This window comes from Buteo buteo, chromosome 5 (assembly GCF_964188355.1).
Source record: "Buteo buteo chromosome 5, bButBut1.hap1.1, whole genome shotgun sequence".
Taxonomy (NCBI): Eukaryota; Metazoa; Chordata; class Aves; order Accipitriformes; family Accipitridae; genus Buteo; species Buteo buteo.
In genome coordinates this window covers 310,942-337,754 of record NC_134175.1, presented here as the reverse complement: position 1 = coordinate 337,754, position 26,813 = coordinate 310,942, and the positions used below count along the sequence as shown (strand labels likewise).

The 26,813-nt window shown below is 42.1% G+C and overlaps 1 protein-coding gene across 8 annotated transcripts in view; it reads left to right on the top strand.

Moving 5' to 3' along the window:
* The window catches only part of SLC45A1 (solute carrier family 45 member 1), a 78,538-nt gene that overhangs the window by 14,032 nt on the left and 37,693 nt on the right, over nt 1-26,813 (top strand). For 5 of the 8 annotated variants that reach the window (XM_075027033.1, XM_075027032.1, XM_075027034.1 and 2 more), the window contains 3 exons: nt 18,162-18,280; nt 18,733-18,826; nt 18,934-19,073. The gene's annotated coding sequence lies outside the window, so the exon portion shown is untranslated. The remainder of the gene's footprint in view (nt 1-18,161; nt 18,281-18,732; nt 18,827-18,933; nt 19,074-26,813) is intronic. The other 3 variants (XM_075027039.1, XM_075027041.1, XM_075027042.1) reach the window with 1 other exon arrangement.

The following is a 26,813-nucleotide window of genomic DNA, read 5'->3' as shown; positions in this document are numbered from 1 at the left end:
CTGGAGCAGGTAGCCATCCATCAGCCTATCATCTGTGACACGTCACTAGAGCTGACTGCTGAATCCCTAACGGACAGCGGACAGAAGGTGAAGGTTCCTCTGCCCCATTTCTAATGTGTTTTACTTCCATGTTTGCTAGTGGGTTCTGCTGGAGGCAGTACACAGAGGTGGAGTTGAGTAAGGCGTTACATATTATCTAAAACAAATCATGTTTGGTGTAAAACAATATTTACAGTAGAGCATTAGAACACATTGCGAGGTGGGGATAAAATGGTTCTTGAGTAGGCAACCCCACCATACGTAGGGTGCTCAAGGAGAAGGATATTGGCAAATATCCCAGGAATAGTGCTTTCCCTACCTGTTTGCTTGCTGAGGAATTGCTGTGTGGTACCTGACAGGCTTCCTAGTGCGCTTCGATACATGCTTTGAAATTGCCCTGGATAGTAGGATAAATTAGACTCAGCCTAGATAAGAGAGATTATTTTAAGCTTTCCCTTTTCCTCTCGAGGTTGCATGAATAGCCAAGGTCTCCATCTGTATCCGTAAAGCTGATTGGTCTGTAATTCACTTCGGTGCCAGGTGGCTGGGCCAGACTCGGTAGCAGGGCTTTGTATCTCACCTCAAAGCTCCAGGATGCCTGTGATTCTCCGGGGTATTTTTGCTATATGGCATTTTCAGAGGCTGCTTTGCTGCTTTGAAAATGGAGATGCCTAAGAAAATTCTATGCCATAACAGTTATGTTAAGTGTGTTTAAGCACTTGACTTTACAGTTTCTGGGAAATTACTTAAACTGTACCATTGCTATCCATACTTGAGAGAAGCTGGAGCAGCTTGCTTATACATCAGGTTCTGGTAGCACGTGCTTATTTTGTAAAGAAGATATCAACAATGTTATTTGGCAAGCAAGTGAACAGGAAGAAATGTCACGAGAGTCATTATTTCTTGGTGTCAAAGTGAAAGGGTTGGCTTGATAATTTATCCTGATAGCTGAGTAACCCTGAGTCACCCAAAGTAAGACTTGACTGCTGAAGCCAAATTTAAGGTAGTTGGGATATCCCGGTCTGTAATCTTTTTTGTTGTTGTTGTAAAGTTGAAATCCTTTTCCCCTTGGGTGGGGGTGGGGAAGCAGTCTGTCAGCATTTTCCATACATTACTGTGAATTCACCTGGAATTCCTTCAGGGGTGCCTTGCGCAGCTCGGCTACATCTCTCATCTGCCCAAAGTTCTGTAGAAATTCGCACATGCCATGGGAGTCGTGATAGTATTGCCTCATGGTAGAAGTTGTGGCTTCATCTGCGCTGCTCTGTCTGGTAGTCTCCAGAGCAGGAGCTGAAAGCAAGGTAGTTGCTGTTCATAGTGTCTGCTTATGAGAGATTTTTTGTGACACCCTGAGGGATGCTGTGGAGGAGGGGAAGGAGAGGCTCCAGTGCTGCTTGTGGATGCAGTTACCTGCAGAGTGGAAAAGTTCTGGGCATCCTTCATCTTTGCACTGAGGAATTCAAGCACAAAAGGTGACATGGGATCTTTCTTTGCAGGGACCTGCAGGCATCCTTAGAGCTGAGAAGATCTAAGGAGTAAACTGAGGAGGGAATGAGAGCAAGAAATCCCAGGAGGGTTTCTAAGCAAAAAGCAGCAAGCTGGCTTAAGTGTGGGGGACGGTGTGGCGAAGGTGAGAGAGAAGTCAAGGGTGAGCAAAAGGAACGAGGAGGCAAGCAGGAGACAGATGAGAGCAGGGGTTTGAGAAGATGAGTATGCCGCTATGAAAGTTAGGGAACTAAAGGAGGAAACTGTCAGAAGAAAAACTTCTGTGGTTGAAAAGACCATTTTGTCACCTGCAGCTGGGTGTAAAGGGGAACTTGCTCACAGTGAAGCAGTCCAGCATTGGAACAGGTTGCTCAGAGGGGTTGTGCAGTCTCTGTCCCTGGAGAGTTTCAAGACCAGACTGAATCAAGCCCTGAGCAACTTGCTCTGACCTAATATAGTGGCTGATGATCCTGCCTGGAGAAGGAGGTTGGACTAGAGACTTCCTGAGGTCTCGCCCACCCTAAATTGTCGTATGATCCAATTTGTACTAAACGTGGGAAAACAGAAGGCTTTAGGAGTGCCTTTGTCCAGCTTGCTTGAATTTCATTTCTCCAGATGACCCTGCCCAGAATCTATGTGCATTGTTTGCTTTCACAATACTTAAAACTGACACAGCGATTAACTTTTGAAAAATTCCCTTCGAAGAATGCTAGCTTGAGGAATTACATGTATTAGTGTAAGGGATATCTTTTATGGTGAGTAAAGCGCTCTTTACAATTTCAGAAGAAATCATCTTCCCCAATAAGGAGCTGAGGACAGAAACTCTTGAATGGCTGCTGTGTTTAAAGACTATGAGTTTCACAACTGCCAGACCCAGCTGCTGATAATATAGCCTAGGAATTTGTTTGAACACTTAGTTTAACTTTTTTTTTCAGTCAGTTAGCTGCGGCATGGCTGAAGAAATGTTTACAAACATTTCAAGTTACCATGAAGTTGCAGGATTCTCTGTCTGAAAGTGCATCTGTGCAAAGAATCTGGATTCTGTGTCTGTGGAAGCCTACAGGCTCTTATTTGGACCAAACAGTAAGAGAGTAAAAGGACATTGCTCACTTGGCTGTTTCTTGAGGTTGAGTCAGGAGGGGTGGAACAGAGCAAGCAGCTGGCCAAAGGTGAGGGTGCTGCTGAGCCCCTCCCTGAGATGGGCTGGAGGCATTTGGAGGAGCAGCAGCCTCTGGCCCTGAGGACACTGGAGAGACTGAACGGTTGCAAGATGCAGTCTAGCATCTGACTCAGAGTTTGGAAGGGACTGTACTGATCGCAGTTGCTGCAGAGCACTGCATTAGGCATGCTCATTTGGAAAGAGAAATAAAAAGCTGTATATGAAATTGTCTTTGTTGCTAAGATGTCAAAATATCTGAAATGCATCCTGGCAATGTGGGAGGGAAAAGGTTAAGCAAAGGTACTGCATGTAGTGTCACAGTTACAGCCTCACCTGGGCCTCTGGCCAACAAAGCCAGTATTTCAGGTTGGATAGGATTCAGAAGAGGCTAGCCTTCCTAAGTATGTTAGATCTGGCTGCTGTCTCTGAAGAAACTAGACTGGAAAACAGAAATGAGAGAAAAGCTGAGCCTAACCTAAGTGTCACCTTCAGTGCTGCTTTTCTGTGGAAAGAGAGAATATGCAATTGTGCTTCATCTGTGTATAACTGAGTGAGAAAGATGATGCCACACGCATTCTTCAAGGCTGCTGCAGACTTGGCTTAGATGCATCCCAGGGCACTGCCAGCCTTCTGAGGACCCTCACTGGCTCCGTGGAGCTGCCAGTTGTATCAGAGGGGACCGTCCACAAGCGCTCTGTGTTGGCAGCAACACTGAGCAGTCTGCCCGCAGTCCTTCACAAAGGATGACTCCAGCCCCTGAAAGACTACCTGTGACTAGCAATTCTTATTTCTGTTTAGCTAGGCTCTTGCAGTACTGTGTATTTACAGCACCATTGTAACTAGTCAGCAAAGTTCCTCCAGAAATTCCCTTCAGAACAGGTAAGCCCTCATGGATAAGAGGGCAGCTTGCTGAGCCATATTCAACCCCACTTGTACCTTACCTGCAGTTGAGAGAGGCTGTTAACTAAAACCCACATTAGAGAATTTCTTAAGTACTGGCATATCCACCTGTGATCGATCCTGTCTTACCAGCAGTCCCCTTCTGTGGTCACCTGCTGATTGTTCTTGCTGAAGGATTAATTTTCCCCAGTTGTAAAACTACTAGCTCGGACATTTGCCAAGGTTATGAAATGGGAGCTAGACCTTTAAGAGGCTCTGGCATAAGTCTGTTGGTGGTGATTTTTCCACATCAGAGAGAGGCAATGGAGCCAGAAGGATCACTTAGAGTGCAGTGGCTGTTGTTGGCCTTTTTGGGTCAAAGTGTTGGGGCACTGAACGAAGGAAACTCGATAACCAGGTTAGCTCTTTCTCTGTGAGGAAAGCTCTTACCTGTAGGGCTTTTTTTTTTTTACATCCTGCTTTAAGGAAGTTGGTATTGACAACTCCCTTAGGCAAGACAAGGTGACCCGCTTAGTGGATGAGGGAAAGGCTCTGGATGTTTTCTACCTAGACTTTAGTAAAGCCTTTGACACCGTTTCCCACAGCATTCTCCTGGAGACACTGGCTGCTCATGGCTTGGAGGGGTGTACTGTTGCTGGGTAAAAACCAGGCTGGATGGCCGAGCCCGAAGCATGGTGGTGAATGGAATCAAATCCAGTTGGCCGCCAGTCACAAGTGGTGTTCCCCAGGGCTCAGTATTGGGGCCAGTTCTCTTTAATATCTTTATCAATGATCTGGACAAGGGGATAGAGTGCACCCTTAGTAAGTTTGCAGCTGACACCAAGTTGGGTGGGAGTGTTGATATGCTTGAGGGCAGGAAGGCTCTACAGAGGGATCTGGACAGGCTGGATCGATGGGCCGAGGCCAACTGTATGAGGTTCAACAAGGCTCAGTGCTGGGTCCTGCACTTGGGTCACAACAACCCCATGCAACGCTACAGGCTTGGGGAGGAGTGGCTGGAAAGCTGCCCTGCGGAAAAGGACCTGGGGGTGTTGGTCGACAGCCGGCTGAATAGGAGCCGGCAGTGTGCCTGGGTGGCCAACAAGGGCAAGAGCATCCTGGCTTGTATCAGAAATCGTGTGGCCAGCAGGACTACAGAAGTGATTGTCCCCCTGTGCTCGGCACTGGTGAGGCCGCACCTCGAGTCCTGTGTTCAGTTTTGGGCCCCTCGCTACAGGAAAGACATTGAGTTGCTGGAACATGTCCAGAGAAGGGCATCCAAGTTGGTGAGGGGCCTGGAGCATAAGCCTTATGAGGAGCAGCTGAGGCAACTGGGGTTGTTCAGCCTGGGGAAGAGGAGGCTGAAGGGAGACCTTATTGCTCTCTACAACTACCTGAAAGGAGTGTGGGTCGGTCTCATCCCAAGTAAGAAGCGATAGGACAAGACGAAATAGCCTCAAGCTGCACCAGGGGAGGTTTATATGATTGGATATTAGGAAAAATTTCTTCACCAAAAGGGTTGTCAGGCATCGGAACAGGCTGCCCAGGGAAGTGGTTGAGTCACTATCCCTGGAGGTATTTAAAAGACGTGCAGATGTGGCGCTTAGGGACATGGTTTAGTGGTGGACTTGGCAATGCTAGGTTAACGGTGGGACTCGATGATCTTAAAGGTCTTTTCCAACCTAAATGATTCTATGATTCGAAGACACAGAATTAGATGGATCCTAGTTTTTTGGTCCAGAATATCTACTCCTTTATTGCTACTAGCAATGGAGAGACTACCTCTTTCTGTGCTTATACAATGATTGCCATTATTCATCGTGGTGCTGTTAGGAAGTTAGAGCAGTTATTTGCACTGGGCTCAGCACACAACCTCTGCAGTTGTCACAGCAGGCAGCTCAAGTTTGCTTTGCATCTTCCTCTTGCTGTGGCGAATGTGTTAACTTCAGAAATGTTGTCCTCACCCCATGGCCTCTTTTGAGGTTAGTCTTTCATATATCCAGTAAGGCAATTTCCATCGCTCCAGCCTCTGCTTGCCTAACCTAGATGTTTCTTAAGCAATACCAAAATATGTGTGGCGCTTGCCATGTGTAAACTTATGTGTGTTAATCGGAGGAAAAGGAAAAAACCCTTTGTGGCTGATTCCTCTGCTTGGAATGCTGAGCGGGAAAGCTGGAATGCTTACTGAGCCACCAGTGGTCCTGGGGACAAACCATTTCTGCGTCTTCCTGACCAAGGAGACTAAGAGAATGGAGAAGTTCTGTAAGGAATAGTCAGTGTGAGGTTAATGTGTCAGCTGTTTTTTTGAAAGTTGGCAAAGGCAAGGTATACTTTTAATATCTGCCTCCTCCAACCGTTTCTAAAATGCGCTCGTGCCCATCAAGGACCAGCAGCGCAAAGGTCTTGAGCTGATTTTTATGAAGCTGAAACACTGTCAGGCTAATTATCTGCATCCTTAAGGATAAGAAAATGGAAGTCCACAAAGCTGCTGGTGAGGAGAAGAAATAGATTTACGCAAATACAAAGCAAAAATTGGAGAAGATCAGTCTACAGTGATGGGAGAGCCTGGAATTCTCAGAGGCTCCTGTCTCTGTCTGAGGTGGGAGGTGATGCATATAAGCCCAGTGTGTACTGATCAGAGGGGAATTAATTGCTCAGCTGTTTGCCCTTCTCCCTTGTTAGTCTGCTCCCACAACCTGGTTGCAAACACTGGCTATCAGGGCTGTGCAGAAGCTGCAGCTTCACTCGTGTGACTGAGAGGATACTGGGAACTGCGTATCAGCCAGATGTCACTGCCTGTCTGCAAAGAGCACATGCAGTTTAGTGAGAGTGTTTATTCAGCGGTGTAAGAAATGGCTTGCCAGGGTCTGAGATTTGTATCCATTACTATTTGTTCTTTTTTTCATTTAAGCTTATTTACCATTCTGATTTAACTGTTTAAACTGTAGAGGCTAGAGAAGCATTAACCTGGGTCTGCTGTCCAAACACACACAAATTCCCAGCTGCGTAGATAACAGCAGATTCTTTTTCTTAATTGAACATGCTAATTTCTTTTCTTTCCAGCTCAGATTTAAGAGATCTGGGCCTGTGTTGCTGAGAAGGTAGCTCTCTGGGCTTACTGGAACTGGTGGGTAAAACAGCACAGCTTGCTGTGCATCCCGGCCTTACCAGCTTTCAAGTATTTAGCCTTAAAATAAGTAAATACATGTTTATGTTAGAATTCAGCAAATACTGAGGTGTTTTCTGCCAGGCATCTTTATGAAAGCTGTTTGCAATTTTGAGTTCAATTTTTAGTAATTAGAAGTTAAAATATCTTTATGTTTTTTATGGAGAAGTGGAGCATCCTTGGGACCAGAGAAGGCTTTTCTGGTTTTGTCGGACTAACCATGACCTGGAGCAGCAGAAGGATGATTCTCCATTTCAAAGTGCAAGGGGGAGATCACTGGTCCTCCGCAACATTCCTTGAATTCTGACATTGAGTTTAGAGCTGGGGCTGAATGGGAAGAATAATTGGAAAGAAAGAAGCTAGGGATAGAATTAACAGTTCTTTTCTAACATTTGTGTTTTTGAAGCAATGGTGGAAGCAGCTTCAACTTACGCTTTCACAGTAAAAGTTCTCTAAATATCCTTTAGGAAATGGCATTTCAGTTTTTTACTAGATTCCTGCATGGAATAATGCATTTCACATTTCTGCTTTCACTGTCCTATGCATCTTCAGTGAATGATTACAAAGCAATGTATATGAATCCAATTATTGTAAGTACAGTAGAATTAGTATCGTTAGTGTATGTTGGTGCAGGAGAGCAGCTGTAGTTCCTAGACACAGAGATGGACATTCCCTCTGCAGTGCATCCAGGTACATTACAGTATCACAAAGTGTAATGGGAAATTCTTACAGGATGCCAGCAGCTACCATGGATTTGGGAGGAAACAAGGGAGTTAATTTTGCAAAGAATCAGCTGTTTGAATTTCAGATCACATAGCCAAGGGTTCTGCTTGCCTTGATGATACACTTCATGTTCTTCTCTGTTCTGTTTTTTTCATAAGAGCTTCTTGCACAGACTTAGCTTGCATAAACTTGCCTGCTGGGAGTGTTGTGGGGTTGCTGCAATTTCAGTCTTTTTGTTGTCCTGGTAGAGGACCTCCTGCAGAGTAATACAGGATCAGAAAACCAGGAAGGATGGTAGAGTAAACCTTTGCCTTTGTGTTTTGTGTAGAGAGAGGAAGTTTGATTAAATTAGTTGTCATTTTAATAGCTGTAAATTCTTATGTGTGTTCATTGAGATCTATTATCTGTAGTGACTGAGACAAATACCAACTTGAAGAGCACTGCATTGGCAGCAAGTAAACATCTATTCTAGCTGGCATTCTTTGTCTGTTTTGGAGATGTTCACTCTCTCATGCTCAACTCCTGAACAAGTTTACTTAAAAAAAAAAAAAAACACAAAAAAAACCCCCAAAACAAAGCCCAAACCAAACAAGCTGACCCCACCTTTTCAGACCTTACCAGTGATACAGTCATCTAAACATTGACTGAATCCATTGTAGTCTGCAGTTAAATACAAAGGGCGATCCTGCCTTATTTTTCTTAAAACTATTAATGTCGTGTAACTCTAGCATACATCCTGCATTTCTAGAGGCCCTGCCTTCCTGGACACCGGCAGATGTCTCTAGACTGTGTTTAGTGCTTATTTTAAGTGAATTAGAAGCTTTCAAAAGGTTGAGTTGGCAATTCCTGCAGGGAAAATCCTGTAGGAGACAATTTGGTGGATGCTTGGTCTTGACAAATATCCAGACACTTTGAGTAGGCCTGGTGTTAATCTACAGTGCCTACTGCTTGAAGGAGAAGCTTTCAGAAACATTTCCCAAGACGGTAGGTTTTGAAGTTTGCCTTTTGACAGAAGGACTGACAAAGCCAGTGAAGACTGCATAATTGGAAAAGTGTTGTTTGTAATTCAGTAGATTTAGTGAGGGATTGGAAATGAATTCTGTTGATGCAAAATGCCTCCAGGAAGCATAAGACTAGACTGCTTAACTTAGATACTCAAATTGTCTTCAGGTGAAGGTTAGGTGGATAAAGATCCAATGTAGAAATGCATCTATTTTAATGGACTGATGTGTGTAAACACAGAGGAGCACAGATCACTGAGCACTAGTTGATTGGGGCACACTTGGATAAGTCATTGACCTGATGTAGTAGGGATGTAGCCAGCATCACAGATGTGCTCATACTGTGTGCCCAGTTTGTGAAACATTGGCTTGTAGTGGAAGAACATGAGGAGGAGGGTTACACAAAGCTGCAAGAGATGCCAAGTCTCTTTTGTTCATGACTCACCAAGGCAGTGGCAGCTTGTACTTGCTGCTCCCTGACTAATGCAGGGGTTATTCCCGAGTGTTCAAAGAATATTGGAGGTTACTAGTTCAGAATTTTTACGCATTACATCATTTTGTTGCAATGACTGACTCATTGGGTCAGTTTATTTAGCAAGTAAGCAGTGGTAAGCGAGGGAACTGTAACAGGGTATACCTGCATTGGCTCAGTCAACAGTACAGTTTGCTCCCTGTTCTAATTACTCCTTGATAAGATTTATCTCCTTTCCCGGAGGCAGGGAGAGCACAGCAGTACCTGCAGGCAGTCTATGAGTCTTAAACAGAAAACCTGTTGGTGGGTCTGGGGGTGGGGTTATTTTGTGGATTAAAAAAAAAAAATCCATTATTTCCTGAAATCTCATTTTATGTGGCTTTGTGTACAGGAAGCGGTATCTGTTATCTGGAAAGCAGCGTGCTGTAGGCTGCATGGAAACAGAAAAGGTCAACCTGGAATAATCAGTCTTTAGGTGTAACATGCACACTCTGAGGCACATTTGTCCCTAAATATCTCAATTTTTCTGAGTACAAAATAGGCAGAGCATCGTCCAACAAAGACAAACAGTTAAAGGCAGCTCTAATGTCTTATTTTCCCTGAGCTACCTAGGTCTTTCATGAGTCTGTCAGTCACTAGCATCAGGAACAGAATGTTGCCTGTAGTAGTAAGGTACACTTGCGTCATCAGGGAAATGATTACCTGGCTATGTATTTGCTAAGATATAGGATTCTCGTATGGGAAGGCATGCCTGAGAAAGTAGGAGAATGATGCTACGTTGTATTCCTCCAAATATTTTAAGTCATAAGAATATTCACTTTCTTGTATATTCTAGTTAGCTACCATGCAAGTTCTCAGTATGACGAAACTGAAAGTTTACAGATTTTCAGTAAGACTTTGAAAGAAATAGTATGTAACGCAGAGTGCTTTTTTTACCTTGGGCAGAACTCTTTGTGTAGAATATAGGCCACATGTTGTGTGAGCTTGTCCTGCATCCCCACATAGGTGACAGCAGATTCTAGACATAGTTAAAACCTTGTTAAAAGGATTTTTATTTATTTATTTGTTTGTTTATTTTAAACTTTGCCTGTGATGATACTACCAGCACTTGAGTTTGCTGATGCAAGGTGGCAGATCTCAAAGGGTTCAAGACTCAGGACAGATAGGTGTCTTCCATACTCCGTGATGTGTTAAATCATGAGGAATACTCCCTATTCTGAAGCAAAACCAAACTGCCTTACTTTTAGTTTCACCAGGGCATAACTGAGTTGGATCTCAGCACATAAAAATATTCCAAATGGAAGACATTTTTACTGCATTCTTACGTAAATTACTGTGCATGTTTCTCTGGGTTACAATGAAGATGTCATCTCTCAGAGAAGCAACTACAGTTTGGAGCTTTCTCTAGTGGGGCAATATAATGGAATGCAATATAATATCACATAACATTCTTTCTAAAAGGGTTTATGCTAATCAGCTGAAATACATTTAACTGGTGTGGTCTTTTCAGTCAGCAGTGGTGGGCTTCACTGTTTGTACAACCCACCGAAGCTACTCTATGATTTTTCAGACATAGCAGACATTCATTAGGAATGCATCTATGTTCAAGACTTGCCCGCAGAACTGCGCTGCCATCTTTGTGATGATCCTGTCCACTGCCCCTGCAAATACCATGGATCCACCACCTGGAAGAATAATGCAGGTGGAGTTAGGCCTTTGTGGAAAGAGAGGGTAGAGAGAAGATTGACAGTCTAGGGTATGTCTGTGGGTCGCCTGTCCTAGTGAAAAATCAGGCAAGATAAGCTTCCTTCAGAAGGAATGTGGCATTAGAACTATTTTAGTGTGGATTAGAGGAACTGATTTGGTTTTAATTGATGCTACCAAGGTGCTGCTAAGGAGCTGAAAGACCACGGGCATTTTGGAGGGCTTATCTCCTCTTCTTGCCCCAGGACCCATCATGCCTTTTGTTGTGTGCACATTAGCTGAAGAAGTCAAATTCACTGAACTCCTTGATTTGCAGTCCCTCAGGTTAGAAGGTGATTTAGAAAGCTACACTCCCTGCCTGATTTTAGCTCTTGTCAGGCACAGGATCTTTCTCCTGATGTGGAGAGAAATGCTGTTACAACTGGAGCCCAAGGCACTGCTGATTCATATATGTTATCTGTCTCCTGCACTCTGAAATCACTTGGCACAAGCAAGCTTCTCCTGCTGCAGTCTGCCCCACCCTATCTAGGCCTTCTAGAAAATATCCTCTTGTAAAAAAAGTCTTTGCCTCTGATTTCTATAGTGACACAGAAGAGTCGATAGCTTGCTCCTGAAGGATGTGAACATAGGTAGTGTTTCCTTATACCACAGGAAAGCCTTCCCAGTAGCAAGACTTGTGGCGAAATGACTAGCATTTTTTGAGGAAGGAATATTGAAGGCTCTGTGGACAGTATTGTACACTAGAAAGCTAGCAGAAACATGCATACAAATCCCACCTGTGTGGTAGCAACCATCATGAAATGAGAGACTATTAAGACTCCATGTTTACCTAAAGAGAAAACCTGTGTGCTGTCTTTTGCAATGAGCTGCGAGAGCATGCTGAAGTCTTCATTTGTTTGGGAGAGGTTTTAGTGGAAGCGTTCTCTGAGTCCAGGGGTGTGGGGTGGTTGTTGGTGGTTTGTTTTTTTGTTGTTTTGTGGATTTTTTTTTTTTCCCTCCCCTCTTCCTTTGTGACTTGTGTGAATACACATGTAATAACCTTTATGGTCAAGAACACTAAATCCTTGCTCTGTAGTTTTTTTTCTTGTTCAAGATTGCCAGGAACTGTGGGGAACAGTAAAGTGTGCTGATTACTTAGGATGTAGAGATTTCAGTGAGAGTAGGCAAGCACAAATCGTTATGAGAAAGGGAACCGTGCAGAGAAGCATCCCTGTTTGATGCTCAGCAGAGATCAGATGCTGTGTCCAGATTAAGGAGCAGACACTTCAAGATCCTGCTTCTCCAGTCATCCAGGTCAGGTACCTAAAATAGTGTGCTTTGTCTACCTGCTGGCACGCGTATTCCTTTTCTGTCTCTGGAAATGAAGCAGGGATGGAAAATGAACTGCTAGCACATGCTCAACTCTTTCTTCAGCATAGGGTCAAATCGTGGCTGGAGCAAACACACATTGAGACTTAGCCTAACTGTTAGAGATTTTGCTCCACGAGTTTAAAGTAAGGCCCTTTAGGCTACCTTGGAAGCAGCAGGAGAAGGAAAAAAGAGATTAATACTTGTGAAAAAGTTTTTGTGAATGTTTTGTCTTTTGTAGCTGTTCTTGCTTTTATTGCCTTGATGTCTGAGCAGGAAGAGAGAATTCACTGCTAACGGTCATTATGATTGGGGATATTGCATAGCTGTGGCAATCGGGGAACAATTTGTGGCCTTTTCAATTGTTTCTAGTGTGTTTTTTTAACATGGGAATGTTTGAATCATCTGCTTCCTCCTTAAAGGGACCATAGAGCTTTTTCTTCCATCAGCTAAGCGATTACAAGGCTAGTGGAGAGGAGTATGGGTAATTTCCTTTCAGCAAAGGTTGGCCTAGTAGATCACATGACTATTAGGCACCCACTCTGCTTGAAGAGAGGGAGGAAAAATTAAGAGCTTGGCTTTGGTTTGGTTCATTCTCTGAGTTTGCTCCCAAACTTGGTTTATCGGAGACATGCTTCCAGCAGCTCTGAGTCTAGCCAGACACAGTGACAGAGAGGTGGGCATAGTTGCTTCCAGACTGCGATTTTTGATAAACAGATATTCTTGCCTAAAAGGAAGAAAAAGCATAACCTAAACATGAAGCATTTTCTTAGCAATTTTGCATTATGCCTTTGTCACTAGTGCAGGAAGTGCCTGAGGGGTAGATGAGGCTTCTCCTGGACTTTCCTGTTTGCGCTTCCTGTGGTCAGCTTAAAATACAGTGCTAAATGATGTTTAGAAACTTTTTATAGAGGCAAGGTTACAAGAAATTACTTTGAACTTTACATAGATGGTTGAGAATCAGCCTTTATGTTTCCATGTTATTGCTACCTCAGTGAAACTGCTGGCTGCTTTTTGGGAACGGTGGATTTCATTGTAAAGAGTGAACTGGTAACCATTATGAGTGGGCAGAGCCTAAAAACTTTGAGACTGTAGTTAGATACGCAGGAGCTGTACTCTGTAAACTAGATTAACCAGGCAGTGCCCCCCACCCCTTCTGCCAGCATCGTGCCAGAGTTAGTGTGGCACAGCTGTGACCTGGCGGCTTGGAGAGCTGGCCGAGCTGTTGGACCTGTAAGCACGGAAGAAAAGCAGTGATATAGTAGAATTTGTTTCATCATGTAGCACTTGTATATCCTTGCAGATCTTTCCTTTGAATTTCTGCAGGTGGGCTGAGACTGTTTATCACACTTCTGTACCGGTGCAGAGTTCGTGTGACGGGCAGCACAGAGTGAGGCACCGCATGCGTTCCTCAAGTAGAGCTGAGGGCAGCGTGAGTGAACAGGTTCTGTTCTAGTCTTGACTGCAAGTGCTGCGGAGTCATCTGGGAGCGAAGGCCAAGCCAGTCTCGGTCTCTAGCACCGCACAGTGGTGTCAGGACTCAGTGTGTCGGAACTATCCAAGCGCTCTTTCCTGCTCATTCAGTGTGAGCCTAATGCTTTGGGCTATTGGTTGCTGCAAAGCACAAATGCTAAGAGACAGCTTTGCTAGAATCTGTTTCGTGTCTGGGGAGCTGATGGACAAGATGGTTGGTATTTGCTCTGTCGCAATTTGGACTCCAACTCACATTGCTTTGTTTTCAGTTCAGTTTGCCCTCAGCTGCAAACATGCCAATGAGGCTATGAAGTTACATTTCAATGGCATTGCTAATATCTCATATATAGCTGTAATTGTAGCAGCTACTTTTTAAAACGGGCGTTCTCTGGCGATTCATGCCAAAAAGTGTAACCGGACTTGGCTAACTAATATTGTTAAACACCAGGTTTTATCAAGAGCGTCGCAGTTCACTGCCACGATGCTGTGGTTACTAAAGATGACTAAAAGCGTGCTATGTGTGTATTAGTGTTGTAGTATGAACCTAGATCCCACAAACATCAGACTTTGGAGTGCTACATTCTTCCTCTGTGGTCCATAACCATCTTTTTACAATCTGAAAAATTCATTCATGAGTAGTTTTGCTCAGATTTCATCATAACGGGGGCCAATGGCCCCTTGATGGTTTCTGACAGATGGATAAATCTTCCCCTTGCTGCCGATAAGAAATAATCCCCGTATGAAAACTACTAGAGAGTCTGTTTTGTAGTTGTGCCCATGTCCATCTGGCCTCTTCTGGGAATGCATGAATAATGAAATGAACTTCTCCGCACACGGCATAGCCATGACTGAGGAACAGCCTTTCGTTTCCAGATTCCACCTACGTACTATCATGAACCACTTACTGTAAAGAACAGGCATTAAGACTGAACAGGAGTAAAGCTCTAGGAAAGATGAAGTTTACCTTTAGCTTGCTTAGAGTGTGCATTGCAGAAAATTACTGTAGCATATGTCTATGAATTATATACCGTTTGGATGATGTTCAATCTATACTAGTACTTAGCATCCAGAAAGAAGTTTAACACTGATATGCCTTTATTAGTACTCAGCTAAGTTCCCGAGGAGGGAAAAAAAAAAACCCAACCAAAAACCAAATGAAGCTCATGAGGTGCTTGGAAGACCTTTACAGATATAGGTAGTGTTTTAAAAATATTCTGCCATATTCATTCCTAGGTCTTACCAAATCATAGATAATGTTCATCTTTGTAATCAGTAATTTTGACTATTTATGCTTATAAACATAACAGTGTGGGGTTTTTATTTACTGTCATAACATCAGCAAACTTATTTGCATTCAATTGCATAGTAATAGGCTGTTGGAAATATGTTCATAATGTATGTGTAAAAGTAAATATGGCCAGTGAATGAGTGTGTGTGTTTGTCCTCAGTACCCTGAGCCTCACCTCTCTCCTTACAGTGTCTCTTTAATCAGCTGACAACAGAGTTTGTGTCACAAAGCAATCAGTCTTAGAAATAGTTTTGGTCTTATAGGAATCCTGCTGAAGACTGTAAGGTCCACATAGTCTGGTATACGAGTCACTTCCTAGTTCTCTGACTCACCCTCATAGATGAACAATTTTATGACTTTTAAATAATTGCGTATGAATCATCTGGAGGGCTGTAAAGGAAGATGTGTGGCACTCTTGTGCCAACACTTTTCTCTGACTGCGACAGGGTATTAGTGAATCGTAATCAAGGGAGAACAGCACTTGCATAAACATCTGCAGGAGCACAGAGAGTACTCACAGAGAGTAGAAGTGGCACAACACATGGAATTTCTTTGCTTTCTTTTTCTTGTTAGAATGTTTTGGTCTTGTTACCTTTTCATGTCAGTATTTCTTTCCTTGAATCATTGGCCTGTTATTCATGTCTTGACGATTACACTTCTGTCTGTGATTTTACTTTTATCTTGCATAGCTTTAAGCTTGTATACTTTCTCACACCTTAACAACAGTCTTCTCAGCACAACAGAGCCAAGGCTACACACCTATGCTGTATTGAATTAGGCTTTGAATCACAGCCTGAAATGCTATGCTGAGTGTTACACAGGGCTAGAAGAAGTGTCCCCACTACACTCTTTGTTTTAATGTGGTCTGCACCGCAAGATGAGCATGAGATCTCTGTGCTCTACAGAGGTGGGATTTCTTCAGGCTTTTCACAAAATATATTTGAAGTTTATTCTGTGCTGCTGCTGCATGCTCTCAAATTTCCATTCTGAGAAGGTTCAAAGATGAGGGGCAGTGTCCTAATGCAGTACAGCTCATTTCTGTCACTGAGGCTGCTCTTCTCACTAACTGTTTGCCCGCTTGTTTGTATGAGAGCACGAGTCATTACCCTTTACTTGGTGTCATCAAGCTGTAATGATTCAGCTCTGAAAAGCTGTATTTACAGTCAGCCAGATGAAACACACAAGTACACGTAAGCATCTAAAGCAGAGGGTTTTTCCTTTTGATTTTTAGAGTGAAACATGGTGGTATGTTCTAAAAACCACTGTGGATGTTCCTACTTAAATTCTGTGTCAGCCGAGAGACTGAGATACATGTAATTCTTGAGTAACGTGGCAGATGTCCAATGTTCCAAGAAGTCTTGCTGACAGATTTTTACTGTGTCATGGTCTTTTCTGAGTAATTTGAAGAAAAATGAAATATCTTTCCTGTTGTATGTGATCTTAGGTGACACTATGAGAAAAATGTAAATTCTAAATCCTTTTGCATTATTTCTGCAACACGAGGTCAGTACTTTTTTACATAATATGACATTACAAATGCAGTACAGTAATAGCCTTTTGCATCTCAGTTTCCTATTTTGTAAAATAGAGTGATTCAGTGGAATTAGAATGGAATACAGTCATCTTGTTAAAGCACTCTCTATCGTATTACCCATTTGCGAGTTAATTAGTGGTGATGTTTCAGTCTCCAAACATAGCTTCAAATGCTGTTTGAATAGGATAGTATGGGATATAAGATAGGTTGTATATGAAAATGTTTTCTTTGCTTATGTAATAGTATTGACTGGGGAATGAAAATCCTGCCGACTTGTCAAAATATACCCACAATCATATGGGAACTTGAAGATTGTTTGAAGACTTTTGACCATTTTGAAGTGAAGAGCCTGGTCTGATGGATCAGGTCTGATCTGTAAAAACCTGAGCTTTGCCTCATAACCTAGAGGAGTCAGGAGTCTACTGGCATAGGTTGCTGTGAATGACAAAGCTCATATCCAGTGAGGAGGACAGTACTTGTGGCCAGAATAGCTGGCCCAGGAATGTTCCCGTCAGCTTTGTGAGGAAGATTTTTGAGTCATGTCCAGGGATTTTCAGCGCGTCACCGAGTTATGTGGCTGGCTGTATATAGACTGGACAGTCCTCAGGAAATCTGTGCTTTTCCAGTCAGATGCGTAATCCTGCTACTGCCTTAGGTCAATGGTAGATTTGTCAGCCTCTTTAATGAGACTGGGGATTGGATACATGCTCATCATCTCAGAAGAGTGCACACGTTGTTCTCCAGTTTGAATGGGGCTCCCGTGCTTTGAACCAGCTACAGAACAAGTACTGCTTACTTTTTGTGTAAGCAGCTGAGAAGGTGGAAGGTTTGGTTAATACACGTCTGCTCAGTCAGCCGTGGTGAGGGTTTGGGGTTCCCGCCTCCAGATTTGGGATTACCCCACGTATGCCGGAAAAGGTCTCAGTTTGTGTTTTCGAGGTTCTGGTCTTTGAGGAAGATGACATTTCCCAGACTCTGCAGGCACACCAGTCTCTTCAGGTCCTACAGTTGTTGATTGATCGGTGAACTGCATGCTGTGCTCAGGAAGAGACAGAGCAGGAAGGATTTGCCTGTCCAAATATAGACTTCTGCTTTGGAGCTGGTTGTCTCAGTTTTCTCGGTACTGAGTGGAGAGAAACAGGTGTTGCTGGGGTATGACTCATCCCATCCAAGGCTGTGTCCCAATAACCGTCTGGCCGCTCAGACCGTCAGAAACAATGCGGTCAAAGTTTCATCAGAGCAGGACTCATTCTGTGCCAGGACTCAATATTCTGCGTTTTCTTCACGAGCTCAGAGCATGTTTGCAGTTAGCTGAGAATTACATTATGTTTGTTTGACCCATGCATATTCCTCTTGAAAATAATGGCTTGATTACTATTGTGATAGGTTTTCATTGGCTAAACTCGGTGGGTTTTTTCTCATGTTAATTGAACAGAGGAAGAAAATACTTACAGGTTAAGAGAGTTTTGGGCTATTTTTAACGGACTAGGTGACCAAGTGGCTCTCCAGGTGAATTCATACTTCCTTGACTGAGAGCAAAACTGCAGGTTGTCCATTCATAACAAGCCAAGAATAGCAGTCTCATTCCTATTAAATGGTTGTTCTTATTTTACCTTCATGCTGGCAAGTGCAGCTTCTGAAGGACTCTGAATTTGAGTAGGGTCTTCACCATTTCAAGTGGAGAAGTTTTGTGTCGCAGGAAGCTCTACACATTTATGGCTCTATCCTTGCTATAGCTCTACTTTTAAAGTGTGCCAAAAAGGCTGGTCTTCAAGGGTAATCTCAAGAAATTAATCTTTCTCCATTAACTAGTCTTGGTGAATAAATCCTGGCAATATTCCTCTTCCAGAATCTTGACAGAATACTCTCAGACTTCTAACGTTTCTTCTAGGATATGAAACCAGACTGGAAGAATTGCTGGAGTGTTGATTTACTACCTGGTGTCTGTCTTCTGGAGGAAGAGGAAAAAAACTGGAAAGCAGTAGTCTCCCACTGGAATCTTGGCTTCAGGTGAATAGATGAATGGCACCATCTCTGTTCTGCAGTGGGCCCTCTCTGACCTTTTGCTTCCTGTGGAGTTGTGAAACAACAAAGTAAACATTTAACTGAATGTGGCAGCCTGAGACAATTGGCCCTACTGTAGAAGGAACACCAGTCCCTTCTCTCTCTGCATAAATTCTCTTCCCTGGCAATGCTCATAAAGCTGCAGTGGAAGAGAGCCAGGCCTTTCATTGGGCAAGACCCAAGTTTAAGCGGAAATACAAGTAGTGTGTGTCTTGGTCCCTGGAAGTGTCCTGCACGCAGCAGGGCTGCTGAGGATTGCCCACGCTCAGAGCCCTTTCAAAAGTATTTTGTTTGTAGCATAGGAAATTGATCTGCAATACCGAAGTCTTCAAAGCTCTGCCATAGGGGTTGGTGGGAGCAGTTGGATATGGCATCATTTTTTTTTTTTTTACTGATAGAACCATTCCAGAGTGGAACTGCTGAGATGTGTCACTGTTCAAACCCGTTTCCTTGATCTCATAGCACTGCCATGTCTCTGCATTCCTAGTTGAGGTAGGCGTCTCAGTGTGAATAAAACCATGAGTTCTAAAATGCTATAAATTTACCTGAATTTACGGTACATCCAACTCAGATGTAAGGAGTCTATTCTCTTGTTCCAGGCTCCCCAGTTCATACCAGCCTTCAACTGTGCTTTGTGATGATCTGTCACAACGTTGGAGCCTGCATAACCTCCTGCTGAAAAAGACCTGGCTAATACTGACACGCTACCGCTGACCTTGTGTATTTCCAGATATAGTCGGTGAGAACACTTTGTCCTGTCTTTTTACAATACCATCTACTGTACATGTAAGTAAACATTACACGTAGAAAGAGACAGTCTGGGAATACATTCTTTTTTTTAATGGTAGTTCTGCCCATCTGATAAATCTGCTGCCCTGCTTCATGTGTTGTGGGCTTTTTTATTTTGGAGCAGATTGATAAGTAAATTGCTTTTAAACAGATTATGTGTCAGGAAGGATGGTATATGTTTAATGAGCATTTAACGCACTTAAATTTATAAGGGATTTTACATTCTCCCCTCAACTGTGCTAGAATGCAGATGCCAGTCTCTTCTGACTTCCTGTAATTAATTTGATAATCAGACTGAATCAAATCTACATTTGAAATACTGTTGCTTTCAAAGAATATTGGTCTTGTGCAAAAAATGCAGTGTTTTCAGCTGCGTGAAGATCTGCCTTGTATCTATCCCTTGGTTCCCAGAGAGCCTTTTCCTCTCTACAGCACCTGTATATTCTCAGTCTGTTCAGTCAGAAAGTTGTCTTGTGGAGTATTTTAGTTTGCTTTTATTATTGTTTTCATATCAAGTGGAAAAAAGATATTTGAAGTGGTGTTCATATAGGTGAGGGGCACTTCACTATTAACTGCAGGTTTTCTGCTTGCTTTAGTTCTCAATTCATTTTGTGCATACATCTAATTAGTATACTGGTAGTCTCTCTGCAGATGTTTCTGCTAGTGTATCTTTGCAATAACATTTCTTGGTGAAATGGGTCTGTATGGACAATCCTTACCTTAAAAAGTTAAGGGAGTTAGGGACCGATGATGTCTGCATATTGTGCCGTCTCTCTCATTGAGCTCTAGCTACAGACAGCCTTTGCTTTGAAATTCGTTACTTCTGTCATGTATGCAGAATTAGAATATTTCAGGGAATGTCAAAAAATCAACAAAATAGGTGGTATATACACAACTGACCACTGAGCCCTGCCATTTTGTGAATGGGAAAGTCTTAGTTGTTTTGGACTCCCTTCCTGAATCCACTTTCTTTTTCTCTGGGACTGTGCCCTAGATGGTTTTCACAAGCATGTATTTCCCAAGCTGTTTTCTAGGGGGACTTTTCAATGTCATGTTCTTTGATCTGCCAAGTCCCTAGCCTGGCAAGGCAAGCTTGCCACTTCTCTGTGAGAAAAATTACGGGCTTTAAAACTGACACTTCCCCAGTTTTTAAAACATACTGCTCCTCTGTTTATTCTTCCAGCACCACCCAATGTAAATGAGCTCCCGTTAGTCACAGAATAATTTTTTCTAACCCAGTATGCAATGATGTATTCTCAGTCCAGTATTCATTAAATTGTTGTACCTTTGTGTTCATAACATGGTTGTACATCAGTTCTTTGTCAAATAGGCACCTATCACCTGCCTAGGAGATGTCTTACAGATCTTTTCAAATTCTTGTGACTTAGCCCTGCCTCACGTCCTCTGTTTTGTGAGGCTTCACTTGAATGAGGATGAACTTAACAAGCTGTAGTTCAGACAGCAGTCTTAAATTACTAAGCTGTTATTGAAATTAATTTTCTTCAAGGTTTTTTGCTTTCTCACACTTGCCACCATGATCGCTGCTATGCTGAGCTCTCCTAATTTTATTTTATTACTGCCTGCTAGTGAATCTTTTAGATGGACTTGTTGGATTGTAACTCAATGTTTTTTTCTGGTAGGTATATTAAAAGTGGGCTGTGCAAAAATATTATAGTGTATACAAATCATAATACCTATTACTTCTGCTCTGTGGCTTAAAATGCACCACTATGTTGTTTAAAGAGAAAAAGAGTCTAAACAGCTGAGCTGTTTGAGCTCTCCCACTCGTAGCAGGGAATGTTACAGCCTAAGGCTGGCTTTGCTGGAAGCACAGACAGGCCAAAGCCACTCCTGCGTGCTTTCCTTCTTTGTAGCAAGCTAATTAATTCCTGAAGTAGAATTTCGATTAGGGCTGGGCATGGAAAGCCTATCTTGCCTTTGCTTGTGTGGATGAAGGATTATGGGGGGAGTTGTTATTGCCAATGAATGCCAGATGCTGGTTGATGCTTCTTCCATTCTAGTCGCTTAAAACTTTTTAAAGTTTATGCAAATGAACTGCTATGCCCTCTTGTTTTTACTACACTTGAAATAATGAAGGTGCTGTCTAGCAGAAGCAATGAAACCAGACAGAACAGTATCTTGCTTTTTTATTTATTATCATGTGACAAATTTAACTGTGCATATTTGCCTCACCTTCTGCCTCTGTTTTATTTTGTCACTGTAGTTGCACTGATTTTTTTTCTAGAGCTTTCCAAGGCTTGTTCCTAATATTACACCTTACAAGCCTCCCTGCCTGTATTGCTCTATTTTTGGGTAACTACCTCTGAACAGAAAATGTTTTCCAAAGTCAGTAAAAAAAAAAAAAGAAAAAGAAAAAAAAGAATGAATTTACTTTAGGGACTAGAATGTAAGAGAGGAGTCATTTCACATGGAGATATTGAAAAAGTTTTGTCCTTTTGTGTCTTTGGGGAAATAGGCTCTTTGCTGCTTATGCTAGGTGTTAACCCGAATGCTGTGTGGGTTTGCCCAGCTGCGTGTGGCTCTTCTGTGTGTGCACAGCACTGCAAGTCACGTTCGGTGTTTTTGCTCACGTGGTCTTTCACTACTTGTTCCAGAGAGATTTAGTCATTCATCTCCAAAAGATTATTTCAACTTCTCAAAATTTAATGGAAGACTGTGCAGATGGATGGCTTAAAAACTGTTGTTCAGCTCCTTCCCTCTTGGGAAGGTTTATTGGTGTCCTGTTGGCAAGCAAAACACAGGTCTTTTTTCCAGAAGCAAAATTTATGATTCTTCCTGCCTGTTTAAATTCACTCAGTCCTTCTGGAGTTCATCCAACCCTAAGTTTTCAGACTCAAAACAAAACACTGGCATTGGTTTGTTTAGACTTATCTCAAGTAGGAGAGTTTAAAAGCTGGTATTTTAAAAATAATTTTCTGCTTCTCTAAATAAAGAGCTCCACAGGACTAACTCCAGGTTTGTTTGTTGTTTTTTTTTTTGATACACCATAGCATTACTGCAGAACTTACGGATTTTCTCCAACTTTTCCAGAAAAACTACATGTAAACTGTCAGGATCAAAGATTGAAAATACATACATATACGTGTGTGTATATATAAATATATATATAAAACACCAACCAACCAACCAAAAAAACCCATAACCCTCTCCTTGAAGAAAAGTATTTCATTTGCTAGTTCTAAAAAATTATGAAAGGCAAAGTATTTAAAAAATGAAGATGATTTGTCACTAGTGCTTCTTACTGTGAGGTGATTATTCTGTCTTTTGAAATTTGTAAACACTCCCTGGGCTTCTTCCAGAGGATTTTATCCCCCTCACAGTCACTCTCTGCCTTCAGAAATGACTGTGTAAAACTTAAGGTCTCTGTGGTGTCAGATCACAGCAGAGAATCACATTGGTCTTCTCCAGATTTAAATTCTAAGAATTTTCTTTTTCAAGATCCACCTGTCATACAAGTTTTGTTACTTATAAAAGTTAGCTCTGTTTAAGTTTGAAGTATGATGTTGCTTTTAGAGTGCAGTTGCAGAAGCCTTTTGGAATCTAAAAACGCTGAGGCAGGACAAGAGACAGACAAAGATCTGGCCCTGCACAAGAACCTTGCAGAAGTACGGAGTTGCTGGAGGGAAAGGGAGGGTAGTGGGACAGGGGAAGGGAGTTTGGATGGCAGAACTGTGGAGAGGAGGGGAGGAAATGAAAGGCAGGCACTGTCCTCTCCTGCACCTCATCTGCTGGAGAGTAGAGAAAGTATGTACAAGCCCAGACGTTTTTCAGCCTGTGAAATTTAACGTTTATTTTTACTCCTGCCTTTTCCCCAGTCTTCAGCAATTCAGTCATCTATTTGTATATCCCGCTCTCACCAGAAACAGCTGCTCTGTGCTGCCCCAAGGATCTATACTCTGCTTTTTGTGGAAGTGTTAACAAAGCCATTTCTTTGTTCTGTCTCCTGCAGTTCTAAAAAAGAATAGCAATTTAAACAAGCTACTGGAGGTCTTATGCAAGCCTAAAATATGCCTTATGGACAACAGTATTGTGCTGTTATTTCTTCAGATGGCTTTACTGTCATGAAATTTTCACGCCAGCTGCAGGCATATAGGCTTAGGATGGATGGTGTCTATCGTACAGGCTGGAAAAAAGAACTGAGACAGAGACTGCCAGATCTGTAACTAACTTAGGCTTTAAGGGAAACGTTCAGGTTTTGGGAGTGGGCTTTTATACTAGTCTTTCACCCTCCAAAGGTGTCCAGAGATGTCAATGCTACCTGAATTTTAATGAAATGGAATGATAGGATACCAAGGAGGGAAGGGGGGGACGTTAGTTTCCATTTTCTCTTGTTAACAGGGAGAAGATTTTTATTAGAAATGAGAACTCAGGTTGTGTGGGGTAGATTTCTTTTTTTCCTCAATAAATAGTATTCCTTTGAATAAGAAATCTTGAGTTCTCAGACCACTAATTTAATATTTTTATATGTCCTAATATTTGCCTTCAAATAAATTGAAATATTAGTGATTAAGGTGTAATACTTCTATTTAATTTCTGTGTTATGAGCATTACTGGGAAAATAGGGTTAATGACAGAGCAATAGATTTTGAATGTCAGAATTTCGTGTTTCTTGTTCCTCAAAATTGCTTTTTAGATGGGCGTTTGATTGTTTGATGAGGACGGGTATAATCCCATCTGTAACAATTTCTAGCAAATTGAGAAGAAATGTAGTCTTAGATGTAATTATTTTCATACACATTTTGGAAAATAGGGAGCTGTTGTGCAAGAATGCTCTGAGTCAAACCTTGTCAAGTTTGTCTCTCCACACTTTTTGTCAGCTGGTTTCTCTGAGCAAGTGTGGCAGCCAGTGTGTTATTTCACAGGCGTTTGTTGTGACAGGAAGCAGAAGAGAATTTTATTGGCATGAGTTGAGGACAGCAGAGAACTGTAAATCGGGCAGCAGCCACAAAATCCATTTAGACCTGGGTTCCACTACTTCTGCTGCTCACAGAGCTGCTTTCTTTGATAGGTCAGTAAACTCTGTTTTCTGCTAAAATGGCAGTGTAACAAACTACACAGTGTGTATTTGATATTTCCTCATTGGTCAAAAGAGCATCATTTTCCTGTGAGGGCAGCCCAGGTAGAAGTCAGTTTACAAAATCGAACTGACACAAGGGGCAGCATCAGCAGAACAAAATTAGGTGGTCAGGAGAGATGCCCAATCTTAATAGCCAGTTCTAGTACATGCCTCTCTGCAGCAAACTGTGCGCGTTACAAATGCCTTGTAGTTAATGTGCTTCAGGAGCTCAGTTTGCAAATACACATACACAGAGGTAATGAGAGTTTGTCTTGGAGTCACATCCAGTCGTGTCAATTAGAATGGCATTCACTCACAGTGATCCCAATGGCTCCAAATAATACCCTTTCATTCATGTGCATCCTAAATGCAAAAGTTGGGGATATATAAAATACCCATGTTATTTCCATATTAAGTGACACAAATGTCCTTAGGAGCGCTGGACTGCAGTCAGCAGATCCCTTCTGATTATTGCCCCACCATTTGAGCACCAGCATTCTTACTGGATATATTTTGTGTGTTAATTAGCATGAGCTTTTTAAAATATGTATAAGAAATAGTGTCCCCAACCAGAAAAACAGAATCTGTTGCTCAGAAAATCAGCAATCAAACATTTAATTATTTTTGTGTAGGATAAATAGGCTCTTATTAGGATTATGTGCTCATGCTTCTACAAAGGTGCAGATTTAATCTATTTTATGATGAAAGATTAAAACCATGAATCCCGTTTAATAGTGGATCTCCAGCAATAAGTAGCTATGTTATTTTATGGCTAATGTCCAACATGAGAGTTAATAGTAGGACACTTTTGTACCTGTTCCACAGTGAAGACTAACTTGAGTATTGCCTGTAAGACAGGAATCAAATGCTTGCTTATATGTGGGGAACATGGGTAAGCATTCCAAATGACAGCACTTAGTCTTGGAATGGATAAATAATTTTGCAGTAATTTTGCTAATTATTGATTAATTTATCTGGTTAGTTTCAGAATAGGTCTCTTCAGACTAATTACAATGTCCCTGTAAAATGTTTTATTGTAAATTCCTGACGGTCAGTCCTGGTTCCTTTACTCTACAGTATTTGTTTGTTATAAAGAATATGTGCGTTTGGTTTGGAATGGCATATGTCCAATACATTTACTTACTGACTCTTAATATTAAATATAACTCCACGCTAGTATAGTTTTTGAATTACACAGTTTATTCTTATTTTGGGGATCTGGAAATCTTGAGGTTTTTTTGTTGTGTTGTTTGTTTTTTTAATTTGGTCCCCCCCGTCCTGCCCTGAGTATGCCGACACAGTTTCAATAATTTATCCGTTGGGTATTACACAAATGGGGCAGAGGGAGAAGCATTGAAGCATCCTGTAAACTTTGAGCAACGTGGTAGAAATCAAAGTGACTGAATAAAAACCTGTTATCCAACTTGTGAAAGCATGAATCAGCTAGATGGGGTTTGAAAGAGGATTTGCTGCTGTTGGAATATTTATTCCCTTCTCCAGTGGACGTCGTGCATACTCTCTGGGTTATGCATGGGTCAGGAGGCAGCAGTGGTAGAACCCCAAATTTTTGCAAAAGTTATCCATGAATCCATGGTATTAGCAGTTTAGTGATAAGTTTACTTATAATATGTTCTGTTCATAACAGTGTCAGTGATTTGGAGCCGTATTTGGTGGTTTCCTAACGCTTGGGAGTAGAAACGGAATATGAGATTTTGAGATTAGTTTAACATGCCCCAAACCCCCAAACCATTAATGCTATGGCCTTAGCATGAAAATACAGAAAAATAAACAGTTACCACATTTGCTGATGTGTAAGAAACATAGCAGTAGCAACAAATGAATAGCTTCTTATGAGCAGTTAGTCTTAACAAATTTATCAGTGTGCTAGCCTTTCCCCTTCAGTTTTTTCCTGTCTTTGGAGAGGCAAAGGGTTTCCTCTTGGAGGGGTGGGCACAGGGCTATCTGTTCATATTTCTTATAAGCAGGTTACTTTTGTTTTTCAGGAAAATTCAGTAATACAAACTCTACCAATTGGTCTTAAATTGACATAGGGTTTCCAGAGCAAGACAAAAATATACATGTGTAGTCTGGATTCAGTCCAAAGCATCTTTACCTCCGAACTGGTTTAGGCCAGAGAGACAGGATGTTTCACAGAGCAAAAAGCTATGTGATTAAAGAGCATGAACAAACACAGAGTATATTATTAACAAAACACCAGACTGCATTTCATGTTGGGTTTTCTGGCTGGTGACCCGTGGAGTTGACTCAAAAAGTTAACAGAGAGACAAAAGTCCAGTCTGTTCTAACATAACTAATAATCACAAAAGACTCCCTGAAGCCTTCTTCCTGTATGGCAGTCTTAAAAAGCTGTTCACACTGGTCCTGACAGTGGTACAAATACACCACAGTGAGACTCTGCGCTTGGGAACGTGTGCTGAGAGAATGTTACAGAATCTGCTGTGGAGGGGTTTTACCTTGATTCACCATTCTGTACGTGTCTAGCAATTAAGCTCCCTGTTACCTCCAGGCTCCTTATGCTGTCGACAACATCTTTCATTTCTCCCTTGTGTTCTGACTCACAGGTCTGTCAGTGCCATTCTGTCTGTTCTACCT